The sequence below is a fragment of the Orcinus orca genome, chromosome 1, assembly GCF_937001465.1.
Source record: "Orcinus orca chromosome 1, mOrcOrc1.1, whole genome shotgun sequence".
Lineage (NCBI taxonomy): Eukaryota > Metazoa > Chordata > Mammalia > Artiodactyla > Delphinidae > Orcinus > Orcinus orca.
The window spans coordinates 147,740,578-147,764,778 of NC_064559.1; positions in this window are offsets into that span (position 1 = coordinate 147,740,578).

The following is a 24,201-nucleotide window of genomic DNA, read 5'->3' on the forward strand; positions in this document are numbered from 1 at the left end:
CCAAAGGATCAGGTGAGCACTTGGCAGAGGTTGTTGAGAACTGATACTGTAAGCTGTCCCAGCAATGAAGACATATCCTAAGAAAAAAAGGAAAGGAAGTTTAATTTAGGCATAGTCATTTAGACATTGGAGAAAAGCTAAAATGTTCTACTTAGAGAAGATTGTATGACTTACTGCTGAAAAAGAAACCAGATATTTTGAGAAATCAAAATACTGCAAAGAGATCATTAAGAAATGAATTTTTAGACATATAACGGGAATAACAGTGCTAGCAGGTAATATTTTGAATTTTACAATGTACTATATTTTGTACTCTACTTATCTTACTTCAGTTAACTCTCAGAACACACTATGAGATGTGCATGTCTTAGGTCCTTTCTAATTTTTTGATTATGGACTCTGTCATTTGTAGCAATAACAACAGCTATGTGCTAAGCCTCTGTGGGGCATCTTAAGTCTTTGAGCAGGTGACAGCAGGTAATTAAAAAAAAATCAGAAGAGAAAATCATTGCTAATCTTTTCATAGTACACTGATCTCTACCTGGAGTTCTCATAATCAGTAATCTGAAAGCTCCATGTGTTTTTCAGTCCTGAAGGGGATAATCTATTTCCTGGAATCCATTAGGATCTAAATATTGACATTTTTTCTTTCGATGCCAACTTCCTGAGCTCAAAGGAACTGACATGACAAGCCCTTGGAGTATATGAGATGCTTGTGACCTCATGAACACTGAAATGAGAGATGATGAAGCTTATTTTTAGCCGAGTATTTAGAGGGGCCTCATGGGCTAATTTTTGCTTAAGGCTGCTCATATAACAGTTGAATATGTGCTCATAGGGCATGCTGCCAAGGTCTGTGATGGTTGTTATTTAGCACTTTAAGAGCTTTAAACATCATCCAGAAATATTTATTAAGTGCATGTATGTGCAAGGCAGGGCTGTTTGAGTGCTGGACAAGCTTTGTAGATCTAAGTAGTGAATAATTTCAGCCTTCAGTACATAATGAGGAGTAAGAGCCACTATTCCCTATGCCCTGTTGCATAGAAGAGAGCATGATTTGCTTAATCATTATCTTTTGTTCCACAAACGATATCAGAGTTTTGAAAATTTGAAATTAAGCTTTTTCTGTTCAAGTTAACTTCTCATACACTGCATATTACATATGCAAAATTGATAAATGAAACATAACCGGGGTAGTTTAATGAGTATGGCAAAATAGTTTGGATCAGTGTAGTACAAACGCCCCTCTTTGCTCTATACAAGTTGTTTGATGGGTTTTGTTTGGTGGGATTTGTTGGGTTGTATGGGTAATTTTTTACTTTTTAATTTCTCTACGTCATTGTGTGTTGTAGGATTTGCCAAATTTAAAGAGCTACCCTATATGAAGAGATCCTATTTTGATTCTTTTGATCAGAATGGGATAAAATACCAGGTTATCCAAAGACAGACTAGTCAAAGGATTTTATTTATTTTTTAAAAATTATTTATTTATTTTGTCTGCGTTGGGTCTTCGTTGCTTCGTTGCTGCGTTGGGTCTTCTCTAGCTGCAGCGAGCGTGGCTACCCTTCGTTGCAGTGCGTGGGCTTCTCATTGTGGTGGCTTCTTTTGTTGCGGAGCACGGGCTCTAGGCACACGGGCTTCAGTAGTTGTGTCATGCAGGCTCAGTAGTTGGGGCTCGCGGGCTCTAGAGCGCAGGCTCAGTAGTTGTGGCACATGGGCTTAGTTTCTCCGTGGCATATGGGATCTTCCTGGACCAGGGCTCGAACCCGTGTCCCCTGCATTGGCAGGTGGATTCTTAACCACTGCGCCACCAGGGAAGCTCCTAGCCAAAGGATTTTATATGCTCTTAATTCTTTATCAAATTATCACCCTGCAGTATCCGAACAAAATCCATGTTTCTTCCAGTGGTCTGCAGAAATGTGGAGATTCTCAGTCATCAGAATGACCTGCAGCCCCAGAGGTGATCAAGTCCATTAATGCTGAGGATGGGGAGCAAAGGTTTTTAGCCTTGTATGACAGCCAGAACCCTACAGAGGTTAACCAATGACCTGTTCAAAAAGGGGCGGTATATTCTGATTGCTTTATGGCTTTTCCTGAGGAAAAATGTAAGAGTCTGTGGAGACATTTGATTACAACTTCTTTTTGCCTTATTTGGACAAAGGACAGGTTTCTTCTCCTCTATCTGTAGTTAAGAACATAACTAAAAAAGTGATAGAAGAATTCATAGGCAAGGTATTTGCAGATATTGCTTCTTTTTCTTCTCTGCAAATAACACTTTAAATTTAGAAAAAGTGTGTAATGACTTCAGCATAACCTAAGAATAATGATCTTAACCCAATTAGGCTATCCATTGCCGTGAAAAGACAAACTTGTGACATACGAATGCCAGAGGTTTAAGGTCTCAAGTCTCCATTCACTTAGTCTCATAGGTGTCTCGGCTCAAGTTCAGATGTTTTCTGAACTTGACCAACAACAATCAATAGAAGAGTACCTTGCCCTTACTTTGATATTTATTTTCTTCACCCAGTGATTTATTTAATTTTCCTCTAGTAGAGATTCTCAACACAGCACACATTGAAAAAATATGTATTTAACCAATAATTAGCTATGCGAACAAAGAATAAGCATAAGCATGCATTATTATTTTGCTTGACTCAACTGTTAGTACTGTATAAAATTAAAACCAAAGCCATGAATTAAATTAATTACATTAGAAAATCTTTATGATGATTAAATAAGTTATTTTTGTAATGTCGTGCATAGCATAGTGCTTGGCATATGTAGGTACTTAATAAATCTTTAATAGAATGTTTTTTGAAAAAACTATTGATCACCTAGTAAGGAATGATGAACTGCTTCCCTTGCACTTTAACATCTATTTCTTCATATATCCAGTACTCTCCAAAGCTGTTTTCTGAAACTTCACTTCATTTCTCTTTCTGATAGTTTGTTGTTAGTGTATAGAAATGCAGCTGACATTCGTATATTGATTTTGTGTCCTGCAACTTTATTGAATACAATATCATCTTAAGATATGGGACAAGTAGATGTTTTGATATTTTAACTTCAAATGTTTTCATTCTAGTCTAGCACTTAATATAATTTAGCTGGGTAAAGAATTCTAGGTTGAAAGTAATTTTTCTGTTTTTTTATGACTTTGTTGTGTTGATTCTTTTGGACCTGAGTTATATGGATATTTTTTAAAGGCATTTTCCAATATCTCCTGGTATCTATTTACTGATTTATTTACTTGTAAGATAAAAGAACTTATTATTGAAAAGATATGTTGGTACCACTGTCAATTTGATAGAAATGGGCTTAATCAGCATGGCATTTATCATGTAATCACTATCTAGAGATATTAAACTTTTCAATGCATTTTATACCCAAGCAGAAAGCCATGAAAGTTTTGCAGTGATCTTGAAAAACTGTGCACAATAATAGAATGAGCACTGGAGTAAGAGTTAGAAGACCTGGATTCCAGTCTTGGATAAGCAGATAACTCCCAGAAAGCCTGAGCTAAGTCATTTAGGCTCTTCAGCAGAACTTCATCTTTAATGAGTGATGGGACTGCTATACATCTAAGAGCCTGTTAACTCTTATAGGAGTATTCATACATCCAACCTTTCTTGCTCCACAGGCTGCATACCTCATAGCTAAAATGCCCACATCATAGATCAAAGCATCACTAACATTTGCAAAAGTAACCAAATGCCCCAGTATACTTACTACAGGCACTTCTTTATTATCCATGTTAACAGACAGAAAAAATAGAGGATAACCTTTTTTAAGCAGATGAGCTTTAAAACATGTACTTAACTTGAGACAGCATCATGTGTAATAATATTTTTGTGAGAATTTTCTTTCCACGTTATGTTTTACTTTGGCTAATATAAAAGTTGGTGGATACTTCCTGAGAACACAACAATTTCACGTCTGGAAAAGGCAGACTTAGAATCGACTTAGTATGAAATGTTTTACATTTGCTGATCTGCACCTGGATAAAATTAATAATAGCAATACCTACACTTTATACCAATTTGTGGTGGTTTTAAAAGATGTCTGCAATTATTTGACATTCCTCCTATGAAGAGATGGAGTGTATGTCCTCTCCTATGAACCTGAGGAGGACTTGCTGACTGTCTTGATGAACACAACACGACAGAAGTGATGCTGTGTAACTTCTGAGTTTGGGTGAGGAACGTCTATGCCTCTTCTGCTAGTTATCTGTGGGGGACACTAACAGTTGGAGCTGAAGCCACCATGTAGTTAGTCTGTCTATCCTCAGGCGGCCTACATGGAGTGATGACATATGGAGAGAGAGAGAAACAGCCCTACCTCCTTCACTCCCCCAATACTTGTGTCTTTCCAGCCTAGGCACAGTGAGTGAGGAAGCTATAGAGGTGACTGAAGTCGTAGTCGCTGTCTGACTTCAACTCCATGAGATACCATGAGCAAAAATTGTCTATCCGGGTCTTATCAAAACCAGATTCATTATCGAAATGAGTAACAGTTATTGTTTTAAGTCATTGTTTTTGGTGAGTTGTTATGCAGGAATAGATAACTGGAATATACTTTATTTATTTTTATTCTTATTTTTTGGTGAACCTGTTTTGTTAGGCTGAGCAGGTCAAAGGTTTTTTTTTTTTTTTTTTTTTTAAATTGTAGTTGATTTACAATGTTATATTAGTTTCAGGTGTACAGCAAAGTGATTCAGTTATACATATATATATTCTTTTTCAGATTATTTTCCCTTATAGGTTATTACAAAATACTGAGTATAGTTCCCTGTGCTATACAGTAGGTCCTTGTGGGTTATCTGTTTTATATATAGTAGTGTGTGTATGTTAATCCCCAACTCCTAATTTATCCCTCCCTACCCCTTCCCCTTTGGTAACCATAAGTTTGTTTTCTATGTCTGTGGGTCTATTTCTGTTTTGTAAAGAAGTTCATTTGTATCATTTTTTTTTTTAGATTCCATATATAAACGTTATCATTTATTTGTCTTTCTCTGTCTGGCCTCCTTCACTTAGTATGATGATCTTTAGGATCATCCATGATGCTGCAAAAGGCATTATTTCATTCTTTTTTTATGGCTGAGTAATATTCCAGTGTGTGTGTGTGTGTGTGTGTGTGTGTGTGTGTATATACATATATATGTGTATATATATATATATATATACACACACACACCACATCTGCTTTATCCATTTATCTGTTGATGGATATTTAGGTTGCTTCTGTATCTTAGCTATTGTAAATAGTGCTGCAATGAACCTGGGGTGCATGTATATTTTCGAATTATGGGTTTCTCCAGATATATGTCCAGGAGTGGGATTGCTGGATCATACGGTAGCTCTAATTTTAGTTTTTTAAGGAACCTCCATACTGTTCTCCATAGTGGCTGTACTAATTTACATTCCCACCAACAGTGTAGGAGGGTTCCCTTTTCCCTACATCCTCTCCAGCATTTATTGTTTGTAGATTTTTTTAACATCTTTATTGGAGTATAATTGCTTTACAATGGTGTGTTAGTTTGTGCTTTGTAACAAAGTGAATCAGCTATACATATACATATACTCCCATATCTCCTCCCTCTTGCAAATCCCTCCCACCCTCCCTATCCCACCCCTCTAGGTGGTCACAAAGCACTGAGCTGATCTCCCCGTGCTATGCCACTCTTTCCCTGTAGCTATCTATTTTACATTTGGTAGTATATATAACTCCATGCCACTCTGTCACTTCATCCCAGCTTGTTTGTAGATGTTTTGATGATGGCCATTCTGACTGGTGTGAGGTGATACCTCATTGTAGTTTTGATTTGCATTTCTCTAATAGTTAGTGATGCTGAGCATCTTTTCATCTGCTTTTTAGCCATCTGTATGTCTTCCTTGGAGAAATGTCTGTGTAGATCTTCTGCCCATTTTCTGATTGGGTTGTTTGCTTTTTTGATATTGAGCTGTGTGAGCTGTTTGTATATTTTGGAGATTAATCCCTTGTCAGTTGCATCATTTGCAAATATTTTCTCCCATTCTGAGGGTTGTTTTTTTGTTTTGTTTATAGTTTTCTTTGTTGTGCAAAAGCTTTTAAGTTTAATTGGGTCCCATTTGTTTATTTTTGTTTTTATTTCCATTACTCTAGGAGATGGATCCAAAATGATATTGCTGCGCTTTATGTCAAAGGGTGTTCTGCCTATGTTTTCCTCTAGGAGTTTTATAGTATCCGGCCTTACATTTAGGTCTTTAATCCATTTTGAGTTTATTTTATGGTGTCAGAGAATGTTCTAATTTCATTCTTTTACATGTAGCTATCCAGTTTTCCCAGCACCACTTATTGAAGAGATTGTCTTTTTCTCCATTGTATATCGTTGCTTCCTTTGTCATAGAAATTTTTTTTAGTTCTTTGGGTTTTTGGGTTTTTTTCAGTTTTGAAAATTTTTTTTAAAATTTTTATTGGAGTATAGTTGATTTACAATGTTGTGTTAGTTTCATTTGTATAGCAAAGTGATTCAGTTATACATCTATCCACTCTTTTTTAGATTCTTTTCCCATATAGTCCATTATAGAGTATTGAGTAGAGTTCCTTGTGCTATACAGTAGGTCCTTATGAGTTATCTATTTTATATATAGTAATGTGTATATGTCAATCCCAATCTCCCAATTTATCCTCCCCCCCTTACCCCCCAGTAACCATAAGTTTGTTTTCTATATCTGTAACCCTATTTCTGTTTTGTAGATAAGTTCGTTTGTACCCTTTTCTCAGACTCCACGTATAAGCGATAATGTATGATATTTATCTTTCTCTGTCTGACTTACTTCACTCAGTATGATGATCTCTAGGTCCATCCATGTTGCTGCAAATGGCATTATTTTGTTCTTTTTTATGGCTGAGTAATATTCCATTGTATGTATGTACCACATCTTCTTTATCCATTCCTCTGTTGATGCACATTTAGGTTGCTTCCATGTCCTGAGAGAAAAACAGACAGAACACTCTTTGACACAAATTTCAGCAAGATCTTTTTTGAGCCACCTCTTAGAGTAATGAAAATAAAAACAAAAATAAACAAGTGAGACCCAATTAAACTTAAAAGCTTTTGCACAGCAAAGAAAACCATAAACAAAACAAAAGGACAACCCTCAGAATGGGAGAAAATAATTGCAAATGATGCAACCGACAAGGGATTAATCTCTAAAATATACAAACAGCTCACATAGCTCAATATCAAAAAGCAAACAACCCAATCAGAAAATGGGCAGAAGATCTACACAGACATTTCTCCAAGGAAGACATACAGATGGCTAAAAAGCAGATGAAAAGATGCTCAGCACCACTAACTATTAGAGAAATGCAAGTCAAACCTATAATGAGGTATCACCTCACACCAGTCAGAATGGCCATCATCAAAAAATCTATAAACAATAAATGCTGGAAAGGATGTACAGAAAAGGGAACCCTCCTACACTGTTGGTGGGAATGTACATTAGTACAGCCATTATGGAGAAAAATATGGAGGTTCCTTAAAAAAATAAAAATAGAGCTACCGTATTATCCAGCAATCCCACTTCTGGACATATATGTGGAGAAACCTATAGTTCGAAAATATACATGTACCCCAGTGTTCACTGCAGCACTATTTATAATAGCCAGAGCATGGAAACATCCTTTGTTGTAGATTAATTGACCATAGGTGTGTGGGTTTATTTCTGGGTTTTCTGTCCTGTTCCATTGATCTATATTTATGTTTTTGTGCCAGCAACATACTGTTTTGATTACTATAGCTTTGTAGTATAGTCTGAAGTCAGGGAGCTTGATTCCTCCAGTTCTGTTTTTCTTTCTCAAGATTGCTGTGGCTATTCGAGGTCTTTTGTGTTTCCATACAAATTTAAACATTTTTATTCTCAATAGATGCATAAAAGGCTTTTGGTAAAATTCAACATCCTTTTATGATAAAAACTCTCCAGAAAGTGGGCATAGAGGAACCATACCTCAACATAATAAAGGCCATCTATGACAAACCTACAGCTAACATCATACTCAATGGTGAAAAGCTGAAAGCATTTCCTCTAAGATCAGGAGCAAGATAAGGATGTCCACTCTCACCACTTTTATTCAACATAGTCTTGGAACTCCTAGCCACAGCAATCAGAGAAGAAAAACAAATAAAAGGAATCCAAATTGGAAAAAAAGATGAAAAACTGTCACTGTTTGCAGATGACATGATACTATACATAGAAAATCCTAAAGATGCTACCAGAAAACTACTAGAGCTCATCAATGCATTCAGTAAAGTTGCTGGATACAAAATTAATACACACATAAATCTGTTGCATTTCTATACACTAATAACTAAGGATCAGAAAGAGAAATTAAGGAAAGAATCCCATTTATCATCACATCAAAAAGAATAAAATACCTAGGAATAAACCTACCTAAGGAGGCAAAAGACCTGTACTCTGAAAACTATAAGATGCTGATGAAAGAAATCAGAGATGGAAATATATACCATGTTCTTGGGTTGGAAGAATCAATATTGTCAAAATGACTATACTATACCCAAGGCAATCTACAGATTCAATGCAATCCCTATCAAATTACCAATGGCATTTTTCACAGAGCTACAACACACTTTAAAAATCACTTTTACCTCCCAATTTCCCTGAGCAGGCAAGCTTATATTCCTGTTTCATATATGAGGAAACTGAGACTCAGAGAAATTAAATGGATAGTTGCACTAGCCCAGTTCAAGTTCCTCTTTCCACCAATGAGGAAAATGAGGATCAGAGAGGTGAGATGACTCACAATCATAGACTCTGTCAGTGGAAGCTCAGAAACTGTTTCCAGTCCTCTTTACAGTAATTAGCTGTATGTATGTCCTCTGCTCCATACCAACCAGACTTGCTTCCAGCAAAATAGAAGTGTCCAGGATCACTTTCATATTCAGGTCATGTTTTCCTTGGATCCACAGAAAGAGTAGAAAGAGCATAGACCTTTTGGTGACAGACGGATTTGGTTTCAAATCAACTTCCTGGCTATGTGCTTACAGTTAAGTTATTTAACTTCTCTGAATCACATTTATATCATCTGTAAAATGGGGATCAAAGTATTTCCTTTTTAGTATTTTTAGAAAAAGAAGATATAATGAATATAAGTATCCAGTAGATGCATCTCATAGAAAGGCTCTTGTAAAGTAACTTTGCATTATCATCATTATCATTGTTTTCCAGAGGGCCTAAAGTGAGAAAAGTGATAATATTATAGTACAGTAATAATAGTATAGTAATAATAGCAACTATACTTTAGCTTATTTAATCCTCACAGCCAGCACATGAGGTAGGTAGCATTGTTTACATCTTTAGATGAGGAAATGGGCATGGAGTAGTAAAATGGCAGTGTTAGTTGGGATTTGAATCTTGGAAGACCAGGAGGGGAGAAAAAAATAGTTTCTTAGCATGGTTGTGAAAAATATATTTTGTTACTATTTAACCTACCCTTAAGGCCCTTTAGGGGAATAAAACTAAGTATAGTATGCCTGTTAACAACCAAGTCTCCACCAAGCCAGATCATTTCCAAATCTTGCTGGAAAGTAAATCAGATTCTATGTTAATTTCATCTAATGTTAACGTTTCTTTAGAGAAGGTCTTTCTAGGATGTCTGGGATTCATTGTATAAGGTCTTCAGTGTAATTTTTATGCTCCAGATAAGGCCTCCTCACCTGAAATGTGCATGCTGTAATGATGCTATGAAGTGTGTTTACAAGCTGAAGCACAAAATAGCACCATTAGGGACTATTTTAGGCTCAGGGTGGACCTGAAATGTTTGTCTGAGTTGCATTATAATTTTCAGATTCATGATTTAAGATTTTTTAGTAACTTCTCTTTATTGTAAATTTACAGCTATTCAGTACATGTGGATTATATTACTTTTTTTTCAATCTTGTGGTTTTATGTTAAAAGCCCTGCTATTGGTTATTAGTCACATTGTTCTTTAGCACATAATGTAATACAGTTACACTATTGCTAATTTCTAGTGTGCAAGTATCTTGTAAAGTTTCATGATGACACAAAGTGATTCTAATAGTTTTGATCATTTCTCTTAACACTCACTAAGCATTTCTCTCTAGGGAAGCGTCTGGGGGAATATCTGAGATGTTAAAGTGCACATTAAACCTGCAAATTCTTGATTAACTCGGAACTCAGACTATTACAACAGTCAGCTCATCATACTCTATACTTTTGCTCCTGCCCTCCATAAGCATCTCCAGGCCCCTCCTTATTCCCTCAGCTCAGATAGTAAATGAGAATGCTTTGCTTAACTAGTATGGTGACTTGTATGCTTTTGAATCAGGAGAGGGGAGCTGATGATTTAGCATGTCTGTGAGTCAAGATCAGCCTTTGCTAGAAACAATTGGTGCTTACAATTCTATTATCTGAGTGTACTGGGAAGCTAAGTGTCCACTCTAAATTTTTTTTCCCAGTTTTTATAGTCATGTCTAAAATTTTACTAATGGAGATGAGTTCCTATAGTTTTGACAATACAAAGACATAGAAGTGCTGAATAAAATAACTTAATACACAGCCAAGCAAGCAAGGAAAGGAACCTATATGTGTTAGAATTAAGAGTGAACAATAGCCCTAATGATAATCATGTGAGCTCATGAAGCCATGGACCAGAAAGACATAGCACCTAGGTGGACCTAAAATTTGCCCATGAAAAAAAATGTAGACTGCCCAAAGAAACAGTTCATCAAAAGGTAGAGAAATACAACAAAAAAGGAGAATTTTCACTCAAGAACTGGTAAAGATACAACTACCCAAAAGACCTTATAAAATAAACATATTTAAAATTGATTAAACAGATAAAATGAGGAAATAGAAATTTTATGAAATTATAATGCACTATAAGAAAAAACAAGATTATTTGTAAAAGGACATTTTAGAAATTAAAGATAGTCATTGAAATTTAAAAGCCAATGACCATCTCATGAAGAAAGTACTATCTTCATCTCCGTTTAACAGATAAAGAAACTGAGACTCAGAAGGTTAAATAATTCACTCAAGTTCACATACCTTTATAAATGATGGAGCTGTACTTGAACCCAGGTATCTCTGACTCCAAAATTTATCTTTTTAACTATATCACCGTAAACTGCCTAAGAAAAGTATGAATCACAGAACTATAATAAGGGTGTATGTGTGTATATGTACATATACATATACACACATGTATATATATATATATGTGTGTGTGTATCTATATAAACTCTATGTATACAAACAGAGAGATATAGTAATTAATAGTGGTGAATTATGGAGGTTGATTTATTTGTGATTTCCTATGTTTCCAGAATTTTTACGTTCAACATTATAATAGAAGAATTAACACACCCTAGGTCTTCTTTTGGTAAGAAGATGAAGCAAAGAAAAAATGTAAACAAACAAACAAAAAACCCCAATGATAATAATGAAAAGCAGATTAGAGTCAGCTAACGAGAGAACATGTGGTATGAAAAAAATAGATCTAAGAAATTACCTACAATGCAACAAAAAGGAAGCTATAATTTTTAGTGACTGCCTTTGTATTTTTAATAGGTATACCTGATTTTACATAATTTAATGTTAATATATTTAGCATCTTACCAAACAACATAGATTCCAACTTTTAATGCTTATCATCTTTTTGTTTCAAATATAATTTTTGCTTCAAATATAATTTTTGCTAGTGTTTTATTTCCAATTCTTTATATGGCCCCATTATTACTATTATTTACATTTCTTATATAGTCAATGCTTCTTTAGAGTTTATCATTGATTTTTTTATATCTCCAGTTTCCATCTTCTTAAATTACACTCTTAGTATTCCATGGCAGTATACCAAATTACTACAAAGTTAGTGGTTTAAAACAACACACATCTGTTATCTCTATGTCTGTAGATGAGGAGTCCAGACACACACCAAAGCTTCAACCTCTGCTTAGTTTTTCAAAAGATTGAAATCAGGTTGTTAGCTGGGCTGCATTGCTTTCTGGAGGCTCTAGGAAATAATTTGCTTCCAAGATCATTCAGTATGTCAGCAGAGTTCAGTTCTTTGTGCTTATAGGACATAGATTCCCATTCCATTATAGACGTTGGCCGGGGTCACTCTCATCTCCTAGAGGCTGCCCAGAGTCCCTTCTCATGTGGCCCTCTCTCTATTCCTTCACATACTTTGAATCGCTCTGATTTCCTCTGTCTCTGACCCCTAGGCCCAAATTTAAAGGACTCATGTTATAATCTCTCTGTCTTAAGATCAACTTATTTGGGGGATGTCAATACATCATAAAATCTCTTCACAGTAGTACCTGTGATTAGATTAGTGGTGTACCTAGTAGAAGGTGTGTTTACAACGGGAGTGAATATCAAGGGGCCATCTTAGAATTCTTCCTAACACATAAGCTTCTAAAGATTTTTTTAAAGAGAAATTATTAATGGTGAAATCTATCAGTATCTTCTTGTCTTAAAATCTTTCTATAACTTCACTCTTGAATGATTGTTTGGCTGGATATAGAGTTTTATGTTGACAGTAATTTTCTCAGCTTGAGATATTATTCTATTGTGTTCTGACTTCTGTTGTTGTTGATAAGTATGCTGTCAGTTGAATTTTCAATCTTTGTAGCAAATCTGTCCTTTTTGTATAGTTTATTCTTCTTTAAATTTCTCTTAGTTTTTGATGTCCTGCAGTTCCACTAAGATCCACGTAGTGTGGATTTAGTTTTATTTATCCTGCTTGTTACATTTCCTGAGTCTGAGTATTCATGACTTTTAACAACTTTGGAAAATCTTCATTCGCTGTCTATTTGAAAATTACTTCTCTTTCCTTTTTTCCTTCAGAAACACTTAATAATTTTATGTTCTGAAATATCTCTTAAGCATCTATACTTTTCTTATTCTATTTTCCACTTCTCTTTATTTTCTTTAAAATTTTTTATCTCTTTACCTCACTGGACTAGATTCTGAATAATCACAGATCCATGTTCTAGTATGTTAATTCTTTTCTCAGCTGTGTTTAATATGTATTTAATTAATTCATTGGCTTGGTAATTTCAGTGATGTTGTCTTTCATTTCTAGTCATTCTCTTTGTTTTTCAAATCTGGTATTTTTTTTCTAAGCCTCTCTTTTTTTAATGTTGTCACTTCTTTATTTTTTATGTTAGTTTATTAAAAATATACTAATTTACTATTGTTTTGTTACTAATGCAGTAATAATTGTTTCAGGCAAGAATCATCAATGGATTCTGAAACTAGTGAGTGAAAGTTTGACAAGAAATATGGATATTTACATAGTCAAAATATCTTCCAACATGAGATTTATTCATTACAAAGGATAAATAGTAACTTTATAGTGAAAAAACCTGGCACACATTACTTTGCGCTCAAAGTTAACCTCCACAGTGATAGGAAAAATAGACACAATTTGCCTCCTAATATGATGCACTAAGAAGGATACCTCTGTGGCATTTCTGCCAAAAATGCCTAACCTGAATCCATCCATAAGTCTTTGTTCCCCATCAATTGTAATTTCCTTTTAGAGAGCTATCAAGTTTTATTAATCTATAATGATGTAATATATATTACCTACTTACTCAGAGTACAGGATTTGGAGTTATATAGACCTGATTTTGAGATCTTGAGCCATCATCCACCATGAAGATTTTAAAAAATGAAGCCAAAGTGGCTGGGAGAGGATTACTCTGGAGAAAGCTGGTGATGTTTTGTGTATTTCCACTCCTATGGGATAGAAGGGGTGCTTCCTCCTCCCCCTGATCTAAATAAGAAAGAGGAGTTCAAGGGAATTACTTATAGGGGTTGACCTATTATCCTATAATCTGGAAGCATCAGGATGGCAAGAGAAGCTGGAGACAGACTGGCCCAAGGCAGTAGAACAGAGGAAAAGAGGACTACCTTGGGAATAAAAAGCTCTTCTATCAACAATATGATAGGACAAGGATGTATGAGTTTTTCTTATGGACCAGATATGGATCACATGAGAGAGAGGCAATATGAAGCTACTTTGAATTCCACTCCCCTCCCCAACAAGTTGTGTGGATGGAGGTGTGACACCAATGAGAGAGATTTCTTCCACATGCTCAAAGGCTGAAGAAAGAATTTTAAGCAGCCAACAAGTGATAAGTAAGAAACAAGAAAGTTGCGATTGGAAAGATCCAGTGGGCTGTTTTTGAAGAACTCACAAAACCATCCCATAAGAGGAAGAATTGGTTTTGGAACACTGCCACCCTCAGAGGGTTCCATCATAGGTTACTTGCATGCCACTCAAGTAAGATCTTTCCTGTTGCTTACTTGTCCTTCCTCATTACCCCACCTCGAAGTCTGATAGATTCAGAGAAGGCCTGAAAACAGTGAGAGGAAGAGAAGGTAGAGAAAAGAGAGAAGTCAAGAGCACACTCTTCCCATTCTGGACTCCAGGTCTAAAGCAATACCAAACTCAGGTAGAAGGATGATGTAAGGGGTAGTGGCAATGATAAGAATAAGGAACAGTGATTATGACATTTTTAGTCCTGTAATGAGACTATGAATATTCATAAAAGTGACTGGAGTACTGCATATCTGAGCATACTTGAAAGTTCCTGCCAAGATATCACTGTTAGTGGTGAGGAAGAAATAGCCCACAGAGTAAGTTTGAAGGGACAGCAGTGAAAAATAGTAAAGTCATCTTATTTGATTTTTGTTATTTTGCTTTTCTGCTCATATCCTCTTGAGATCAGCCCATTCCATATCCAGGTTTCATGTACAACTTGTCCTAGGTCACGTGGTGGTTAACTGGCAGAACTGAAACTGAAATTCAGGTACTATTTACACTGTATGATAATGACTTTCTTAAATGTAAGAGAGAGAGGTGGGGAGAAGGAGAGAGAATGAATATTTGGTACTTACTTGCATAATTAGAAAGCTTAGTTTTATCTTTGGCCCAAAGGATAAACACGTGCAAAGTGCTGAGTCCACAAAATCTTCTCTCCAAGAAGGACAAGTCAAGTCTTGGCTGGCTTGTGTATGGAATTCCCCTGGACATGAGACCGAGAATTTGCGAGGTCAGGATTTCCCTGGGGAGCCAATACTCATGGAGAGAGCAGATGGTTTCCAAAGTAAAAACCAGAGAGAGAGTTCCCCAAAGGGGACCAGATCTTAGGTTTTTGGCAGAGAGGAGGTTGTTTCACTAGTAGAGTGAAAACATCCAACCCCCCCAGTTCACTTCCCTCCATACACACACTTGTAGAACATTTTCTCCATAATGACAACACCCAGCACTGTATTCACCACTAAAGGATGATCATATCTTCCTGTTGAACACAGTGGGCTTTTCAAACAGATTATGAGGAGCCTGTGTTTTGTCGATAAACCTCTAGTAAGACCCAGAGGGAAACCAGAACACAGGCTTGGGATTTGAGACTGTAGCCTGGCTAGTGACAGGAACCAGGCCTGGGCCGCCTTCCACTGTGGAGGGGCTAGCAGGGAAGGGGGAGGGGAAACCAGGTGCAGAAGAAGAAGGGGATTTCGTACAGGATCTGCTTTCAACTCTGCATTAGTTGGAAATGCCACTCTCACTGGAAACTGTGTTAATGAATGGCAATCAAAGAACACAGGGTATACTGTTTTATAATACAGTATTTGTTTCCCAGAGCTGCTGGACCAATTATTTGTATGAAATTTGTGTTTTAATGCAGTATGGCCCCAATGTATCGTAAGGATTAGGACACAAAGCATAATTGGATGTGAGTTTTTTACAAGCACATTGCCAACTCTAAAGCTCTGAAAACCAGCAAATCAGTTTCCTTCAAGCAAAGTATCGGAAGCTGACTGGAAGACTCAATATTGACAGAGGCTTTGAAGTTAGGTTTATTGGTCCTCCATCTTTTTTTTTTTTTTTTTACATAAAAGTTACATATCTGCCTCACTTCTGCAAAAACACCTGCAAGTAATTTTTATTTACTTGTAGATATTAGGAAGGGAAGAAAGTAAAATACAAACTCCTTATTTTTTGAAAATTTTTTTTATTTTTTTTACATCTTTATTGGAGTATAATTGCTTTACAATCGTGTGTCAGTTTCTGCTTTATAACAAAGTGAGTCAGTTACACATATACATATGTTCCCATATCTCTTCCCTCTTGCATCTCCCTCCCTCCCACCCTCCCTATCCCACCCCTCTCGGTGGTCACAAACCACCTAGCTGATCTCCCTGTGCTATGCAGCTGCTTCCCACAAGCTATCTATTTTACGTTTGGTAGTGTATATATGTCCATGCCACTCTCTCGCTTTGTCACAGCTTACCCTTCCCCCTCCCCATATCCGCAAGTCCATTCTCTAGTAGGTCTGTGTCTTTATTCCTGTCTTACCCCTAGGTTCCTCATGACATTATTTTTTCTTAAATTCCATATATATGTGTTAGCATACAGTATTTGTCTTTCTCTTTCTGACTTACTTCACTCTGTATGACAGACTCTAGGTCTATCCACCTCATTACACATACCTCAATTTCATTTCTTTTTATGGCTGAGTAATATTCCATTGTATATATGTGCCACATCTTCTTTATCCATTCATCTGATGATGGGCACTTAGGTTGTTTCCATCTCCGGGCTATTATAAATAGAGCTGCAATGAACATTTTGGTACATGACTCTTTTTGAATTATGGTTTTCTCAGGGTATATGCCCAATAGTGGGATTGCTGGGTCATATGGTAGTTCTATTTGTAGATTTTTAAGGAACCTCCATACTGTTCTCCATAGTGGCTGTACCAATTCACATTCCCACCAGCAGTGCAAGAGGGTTCCCTTTTCTCCACACCCTCTCCAGCATTTATTGTTTGTAGATTTTTTGATGATGGCCATTCTGACTGGCGTGAGATGATATCTCATTGTAGTTTTGATTTGCATTTCTCTAATGATTAATGATGAGCATTCTTCCATGTGTTTGTTGGCAGTCTGTATATCTTCTTTGGAGAAATGTCTATTTAGGTCTTCTGCCCATTTTTGGATTGGGTTGTTTGTTTTTTTGGTATTGAGCTGCATAAGCTGCTTGTAAATTTTGGAAATTAATCCTTTGTCAGTTGCTTCATTTGCAAATATTTTCTCCCATTCTGAGGGTTGTCCTTTGGTCTTGTTTATGGTTTCCTTTGCTGCGCAAAAGCTTTGAAGTTTCATTAGGTACCATTTGTTTATTTTTGTTTTTATTTCCATTTCTCTAGGAGATGGGTCAAAAAGGATCTGGCTGTGATTTATGTCATAGAGTGTTCTATGTTTTCCTCTAAGAGTTTGATAGTGTCTGGCCTTACATTTAGGTCTTTAATCCATCTTGAGCTTATTTTTCTGTATGGTGTTATGGAGTGATCTAATCTCATACTTTTACATGTAGCTGTCCAGTTTTCCCAGCACCACTTATTGAAGAGGCTGTCCTTTCTCCACTGTAGATTCCTGCCTCCTTTATCAAAGATAAGGTGACCATATGTGCATGGGTTTATCTCTGGGCTTTCTATCCTGTTCCATTGATCTATCTTTCTGTTTTGATGCCAGTACCGTACTGTCTTGATTACTGTAGCTTTGTAGTATAGTCTGAAGTTAGGGAGCCTGATTCCTCCAGCTCCGTTTTTCATTCTCAAGATTGCTTTGGCTATTCGGGCTCTTTTGTGTTTCCATACAAATTGTGAAATTTTATGTTCTAGTTCTGTGAAAAATGCCAGTGGTAGTTTGATAGGGATTGCATTGAATCTGTCGATTGCTTTGGATAGTAGAGTCATTTTCACAATGTTGATTCTTCCAATCCAAGGACATGGTATATCTCTCCATCTATTTGTATCATCTTTAATTTCTTTCATCAGTGTCTTATAATTTCCTGCATACAGGTCTTTTGTCTCCTTAGGTAGGTTTATTCCTAGATATTTTATTCTTTTTGTTGCAGTGGTAAATGGGAGTGTTTTCTTGATTTCACTTTCAGATTTTTCATCATTAGTGTATAGGAATGCCAGAGATTTCTGTGCATTAATTTTATATCCTGCTACTTTACTAAAGTCATTGATTAGCTCTAGTAGTTTTCTGGTAGCATCTTTAGGATTCTCTATGTATAGTATCATGTCATCTGCAAAGAGTGACAGCTTTACTTCTCCTTTTCCGATTTGGATTCCTTTTATTTCCTTTTCTTCTCTGATTCCTGTGGCTAAAACTTCCAAAACTATATTGAATAAGAGTGGTGAGAATGGGCAACCTTGTCTTGTTCCTGATCTTAGTGGAAATGCTTTCAGTTTTTCACCATTGAGGACGATGTTGGTTGTGGGTTTGTCATATATGGCCTTTATTATGTTGAGGAAAGTTCCCTCGATGCCTACTTTCTGCAGGGTTTTTATCATAAATGTGTGTTGAATTTTGTCAAAAGCTTTCTCTGCATGTATTGAGATGACCATACGGGTTTTCTCCTTCAATTTGTTAATATGGTTTATCACGTTGATTGATTTGCGTATATTGAAGAATCCCTGCATTCCTGGAATAAACCCCACTTGATCATGGTGTATGATCCTTTTAATGAGCTGTTGGATTCTGGTTGCTAGTATTTTGTTGAGGATTTTTGCATCTGTGTTCATCAGTGATATTGGCTTGTAGTTTTCTTTCTTTGTGACATCTTTGTCTGGTTTCGGTGTCAGGGTGATGGTGACCTCGTAGAATGAGATTGGGAGTGTTCCTCCCTCTGCTATGTTTTGGAAGAGTTTGAGAAGAATAGGTGTTAACTCTTCTCTAAATGTTTGGTAGAATTCGCCTGTGAAGCCATCTGGTCCTGGGCTTTTGTTTGTTGGAAGATTTTTAATCACAGTTTCAATTTCAGTGCTTGTGATTGGTCTGTTCATATTTTCTATTTCTTCCTGATTCAGTCTTGGCAGGTTGTGCATTTCTAAGAATGTGTCCATTTCTTCCAGGTTGTCCATTTTATTGGCATATAGTTGCTTGTAGTAATCTCTCATGATCTTTTGTATTTCTGCAGTGTCAGTTGTTACTTCTCCTTTTTCATTTCTAATTCTATTGATTTGAGTCTTCTCCCTTTTTTTCTTGATGAGTCTGGCTAATGGTTTATCAAATTTGTTTATCTTCTCAAAGAATCAGCTTTCAGTTTTATTGATCTTTGCTATCATTTCCTTCATTTCTTTTTCATTTATTTCTGATCTGATCTTTATGATTTCTTTCCTTCTGCTAACTTTGGGGTTCTTTTGTTCTTCTTTCTCTAATTGCTTTAGGTGCAAGGTTAGGTTGTTTATTCGAGATGTTTCCTGTTTCTTAAGGTAGGATTGTATTGCTATAAACTTCCCTCTTAGAACTGCTTTTGCTGCATCCCATAGGTTTTGTGTCATCGTGTCTCCATTGTCATTTGTTTCTAGGTATTTTTTGATTTCCTCTTTGATTTCTTTAGTGATCACTTCGTTATTAAGTAGTGTATCATTTACCCTCCATGTGTCTGTATTTTTTACAGATCTATTCCTATAATTGATATCTAGTCTCATAGCATTGTGATTGGAAAAGATACTTGATATGATTTCAATTTTCTTAAATTTACCAGGGCTTGATTTGTGACCCAAGATATGATCTGTCCTGGAGAATGTTCCATGAGCACTTGAGAAAAATGTGTATTCTGTTGTTTTTGGATGGAATGTACTATAAATATCAATTAAGGCCATCTTGTTTAATGTATCATTTAAAACTTGTGTTTCCTTATTGATTTTCATTTTGGATGATCTGTCCATTGGTGAAAGTGGGGTGTGAAAGTCCCCTTCTACAAATGTGTTACTGTCGATTTCCCCTTTTATGGCTGTTAGTATTTGCCTTATGTATTGAGGTGCTCCTATGTTGGGTGCATAAATATTTACAATTGTTATATCTTCTTCTTGGATCGATCCCTTGATCATTATGTAGTGTTCTTCTTTGTTTCTTCTAATAGTCTTTATTTTAAAGTCTGTTTTATCTGATAGGAGAATTGCTACTCCAGCTTTCTTTTGGTTTCCATTTGTATGGAATATCTTTTTCCATCACCTCACTTTCAGTCTGTATGTGCCTCTAGGTCTGAAGTGGGTCTCTTGTAGACAGCATATATATGGGTCTTGTTTTTGTATCCATTCAACCAGTCTGTGGCTTTTGGTGGGAGTATTTAATCCATTTACATTTAAGGTAATTATCGATATGTATGTTCCTCTTCCCATTTTCTTAATTGTTTTGGGTTTGCTATTTTAGGTCTTTTCCTTCTCTTGTGTTTCTTGCCTAGAGAAGATCCTTTAGCATTTGTTGTAAAGCCGGTTTGGTGCTGCTGAACTCTCTCAGCTTTTGGTTGTCTGTAAAGGTTTTAAGTTTTCCATCAAATCTGAATGAGGTCCTTTCTGGCTAGAGTACTGTTGGTTGTAGGTTTTTCTCCTTCATCACTTTAAATATGTCCTGCCAGTACCTTCTGGCTTGCAGAGTTTCTGCTGAAAGATCAGCTGTTAACCTTATGGGGATTCCCTTGTGTGTTATTTGTTGTTTTTCCCTTGCTGCTTTTAGTATGTTTTCTTTGTATTTAATTTTTGACAGTTTGATTAATATGTGTCTTGGCGTGCTTTTCCTTGGATTTATCCTGTATGGGACTCTCTGTGCTTCCTGGACTTGATTAACTATTTCCTTTCCCATATTAGGGAAGTTTTCAACTATAATCTCTTCAAATATTTTCTCAGTCCCTTTCTTTTTCTTTTCTTCTTCTGGAACCCCTATAATTCGAATGTCGGTGCATTTAATATTGTCCCAGAGGTCTCTGAGACTGTTCTCAATGCTTTTCATTCTTTTTTCTTCATTCTGCTCTGCAGTAGTTATTTACATTATTTTATCTTCAGGTCACTTATCCGTTCTTCTGCCTCAGTTATTCTGCTATTGATCCCTTCTAGAGTATTTTTAGTTTCACTTATTGTGTTGTTCATCAGTGCTTGTTTCATCTTTAGTTCTTCTAGGTCCTTGTTAAATGTTTCTTGCATTTTCTTTATTCTATTCCCAAGATTTTGGATCATCTTTTGTATCATTATTCTGAATTCTTTGTCAGGTAGACTGCCTATTTCCTCTTCATTTGTTAGGTCTGGTGGGTTTTTATCTTGCTCCTTCATCTGCTGTGTGTTTTTCTGTCTTCTCATTTTGCTTATCTTACTGTGTTTGGGGTCTCCTTTTTGCAGGCTGCAGGTTCGTAGTTCCCGTTGTTTTTGGTGTCTGTCCCCAGTGGCTAAAGTTGGTTCAGTGTATTGTGTAGGCTTCCTGGTGGAGGGGACTAGTGCCTGTGTTCTGGTGGGTGTGGCTGGTTCTTGTCTTTCTGGTGGGCAGGTCCACGTCTGGTGGTTTGTTTTCGGGTGTCTATGGACTTATTATGATTTTATGCAGCCTCTCTGCTAATGGGTGGGGTTGTGTTCCTGTCTTGCTAGTTGTTTGGCATAGGGTGTCCAGCACTGTAGCTTACTCTTTGTGGAGTTATGCTGGGTGTTGGTGTTGAGATGGAGATCTCTGGGAGATTTTTCCCGTTTGATATTACGTGGAGCTGGGAGGTCTGTTGTGCACCAGTGTCCCGAAGTTGGCTCTCCCACCTCAGAGGCACAGCACTGACTGCTGGCTGCAGCACCAAGAGCCTTTCATCCACACGGCTCAGAATAAAAGGGAGAAAAAGTAGAAATAAATAAATAAATAAAGAGGATAAAAGAAAATAAAGTAAGGTAAAATAAAATCATTAAGACAAAAAAATAATTATTAAGAAAAAAATTTTTTTTAAGAAGTAAAAAAAAAAAAGGATGGATAGAACCCTAGGACAAATGGTGAAAGCAAAGCTATACAGACAAAATCTCACACAGAAGCATACACATACACACTCACAAAAAGAGGAAAAGGGGAAAAAATAATAAATCTTGCTCTCAAAGTCCACCTCCTCAATTTGGGATGATTTGTTGTCTATTCAGGTATTCCAGAGATGAAGGGTACCTCAAGTTGATTGTGGAGATTTAATCTGCTGCTCCTGAGGCTGCTGGGAGGGATTTCCCTTTCTCTTCTTTGTTCGCACAGCTCCCGGGGTTCAGCTTTGGATTTTGCCCCGCCTCTGCATGTAGGTCGCTGGAGGGTGTCTGTTCTTCGCTCAGACAGGACGGGGTTAACGGAGCAGCTGCTTCGGGGACTCTGGCTCACTCAGGCCGGGGGTAGGGAGGGATACGGAGTGCGGGGCGAGCCTATGGCCACAGAGGCCAGGGTGACGTTGCACCAGCCTGAGGCTCGCCGTGCATTCTCCCGGGGAAGTTGTCCCTGTATCCTGGGACCCTGTCAGTGGCGGGCTGCACAGGCTCCCCGGGAGGGAGGTGTCGAGAGTGACCTGTGCTCCCACACAGGCTTCTTGGTGGCGGCAGCAGCAGCCTTAGCATCTCATGCCCGTCTCTGGGGTCCGTGTTGTTAGCCGCGGCTCACGCCCATCTCTGGAGCTCCTTTAAGCAGCACTCTTAATCCCCTCTCCTCGCGCACCAGGAAACAAAGAGGCAAGAAAACGCCTCTTGCCTCTTCGGCAGCCCCACACTTTTCCCTGGATTCCCTCCCGGCTAGCCGTGGTGCAATACCCCCTGCAGGCTGTGTTCATGCAGCCAGTCCTCTCCCTGCACTCCGACCGAAACCCGAGCCTCAGCTCCCAGCCCTGCCCGCTCCGGCGGGTGAGCAGACAAGCCTCTCGGGCTGGTGGGTGCTGGTTGGCACTGACCCTCTGTGCGGAAATCTCTGCACTTTGCCCTCTGCACCCCTGTTGCTGCGCTCTCCTCCGCTGCACCAAAGCCCCCCACTCCGCCACCCGCAGTCTCTGCCAGCTAAGGGGCTTCCTAGTGTGTGGAAACCCTTCCTCCTTCACGGCTCCCACCCACTGGTGCAGGTCCCGTCCCTATTCTTTTGTCTCTGTTTATTCTGTTTTCTTTTGCCCTACACAGGTACGTGGGGAGTTTCTTGCCTTTTGGGAGGTCTGAGGTCTTCTGCCAGCGCTCAGTAGGTGTTCTGTAGGAGTTGTTCCACATGTAGATGTATTTCTGATGTATCTGTGGGGAGGAAGGTGATCTACGCGTCTTACTCTTCCACCATCTTCCCCCTCCTCCCGAAATTTTTGTTTGAAATTGTAAAACATTCTTCAAGAATACATTATTCCCAGCAGCCTTAATTATTTGGACATAATTTGTTAGAAATTCAATGTTTAACTAAAAAATTTAGCAATAAAAGTGTTAAGTTATGACATAGAAAGTATTATACTAAACTATAATAATAAAATATTTCTTTCTTTGCATGACCTAAAATATTATCATTGATACTTGATGATATTGATATCTTCATGACCTACTTAATCTGTTTATATGTAGCTTCATTTCCTGCATAAAACATAGAGAATCACCTATAAGAAATATTGATCATATGTTCATCCTTTTTTCCATCCCTGGTTCTGATTTTATTATTAATGTTGACAGTCAAATGATAATCTTACAGTTTATTTAGGTTTGATGTATTTAAAATAAGAGGCATATTGAGGAGGTAGATTTAGGGGAGTTTCACTGAAATCACCCTAAATCTCAGACCTGAACTTGGTATGAATGTCACATAAAAATAAGCGCTTATATATATAGGGTCACAAAAGAGTAAATGTGAACCCTGTTGCTTTTCCTTCTCTTCCTCTCTTAGTAATGCTTTGAGGGTGTCTACTATTAGTGGGCTGGCCTCCCCTAATTCTACAAGAAATCAGAATAAATTGCATGCTAATCCAAGAAAAAATCTGAAGAGAATATGAATCATTTTCATATAGTGGGATATATAAAAATGCATACTATTATATAATTGGAACAGTATTTTTTATTTACAAGCTTTTTTAAAATTAAAGTACAGTTGATTTACAATGTTGTGTTAGGTTCAGGTATATAGCACAATGATTCAGATATATTTATATGTATATATATATATATATATATATATATACACACACACACATATATATATATTCTTTTTCAGATTCTTTTCCCTTGTAGGTTATTACAAAATATTGAGTATAGTTCCCTGTACTATACAGTAGGTCCTTGTTGATTATCTATTTTATATATAGTAGTGTGTATATGTTAATCCCAAACTCCTAATTTTATTAATCCCAAACTCCTAATTTATCCCT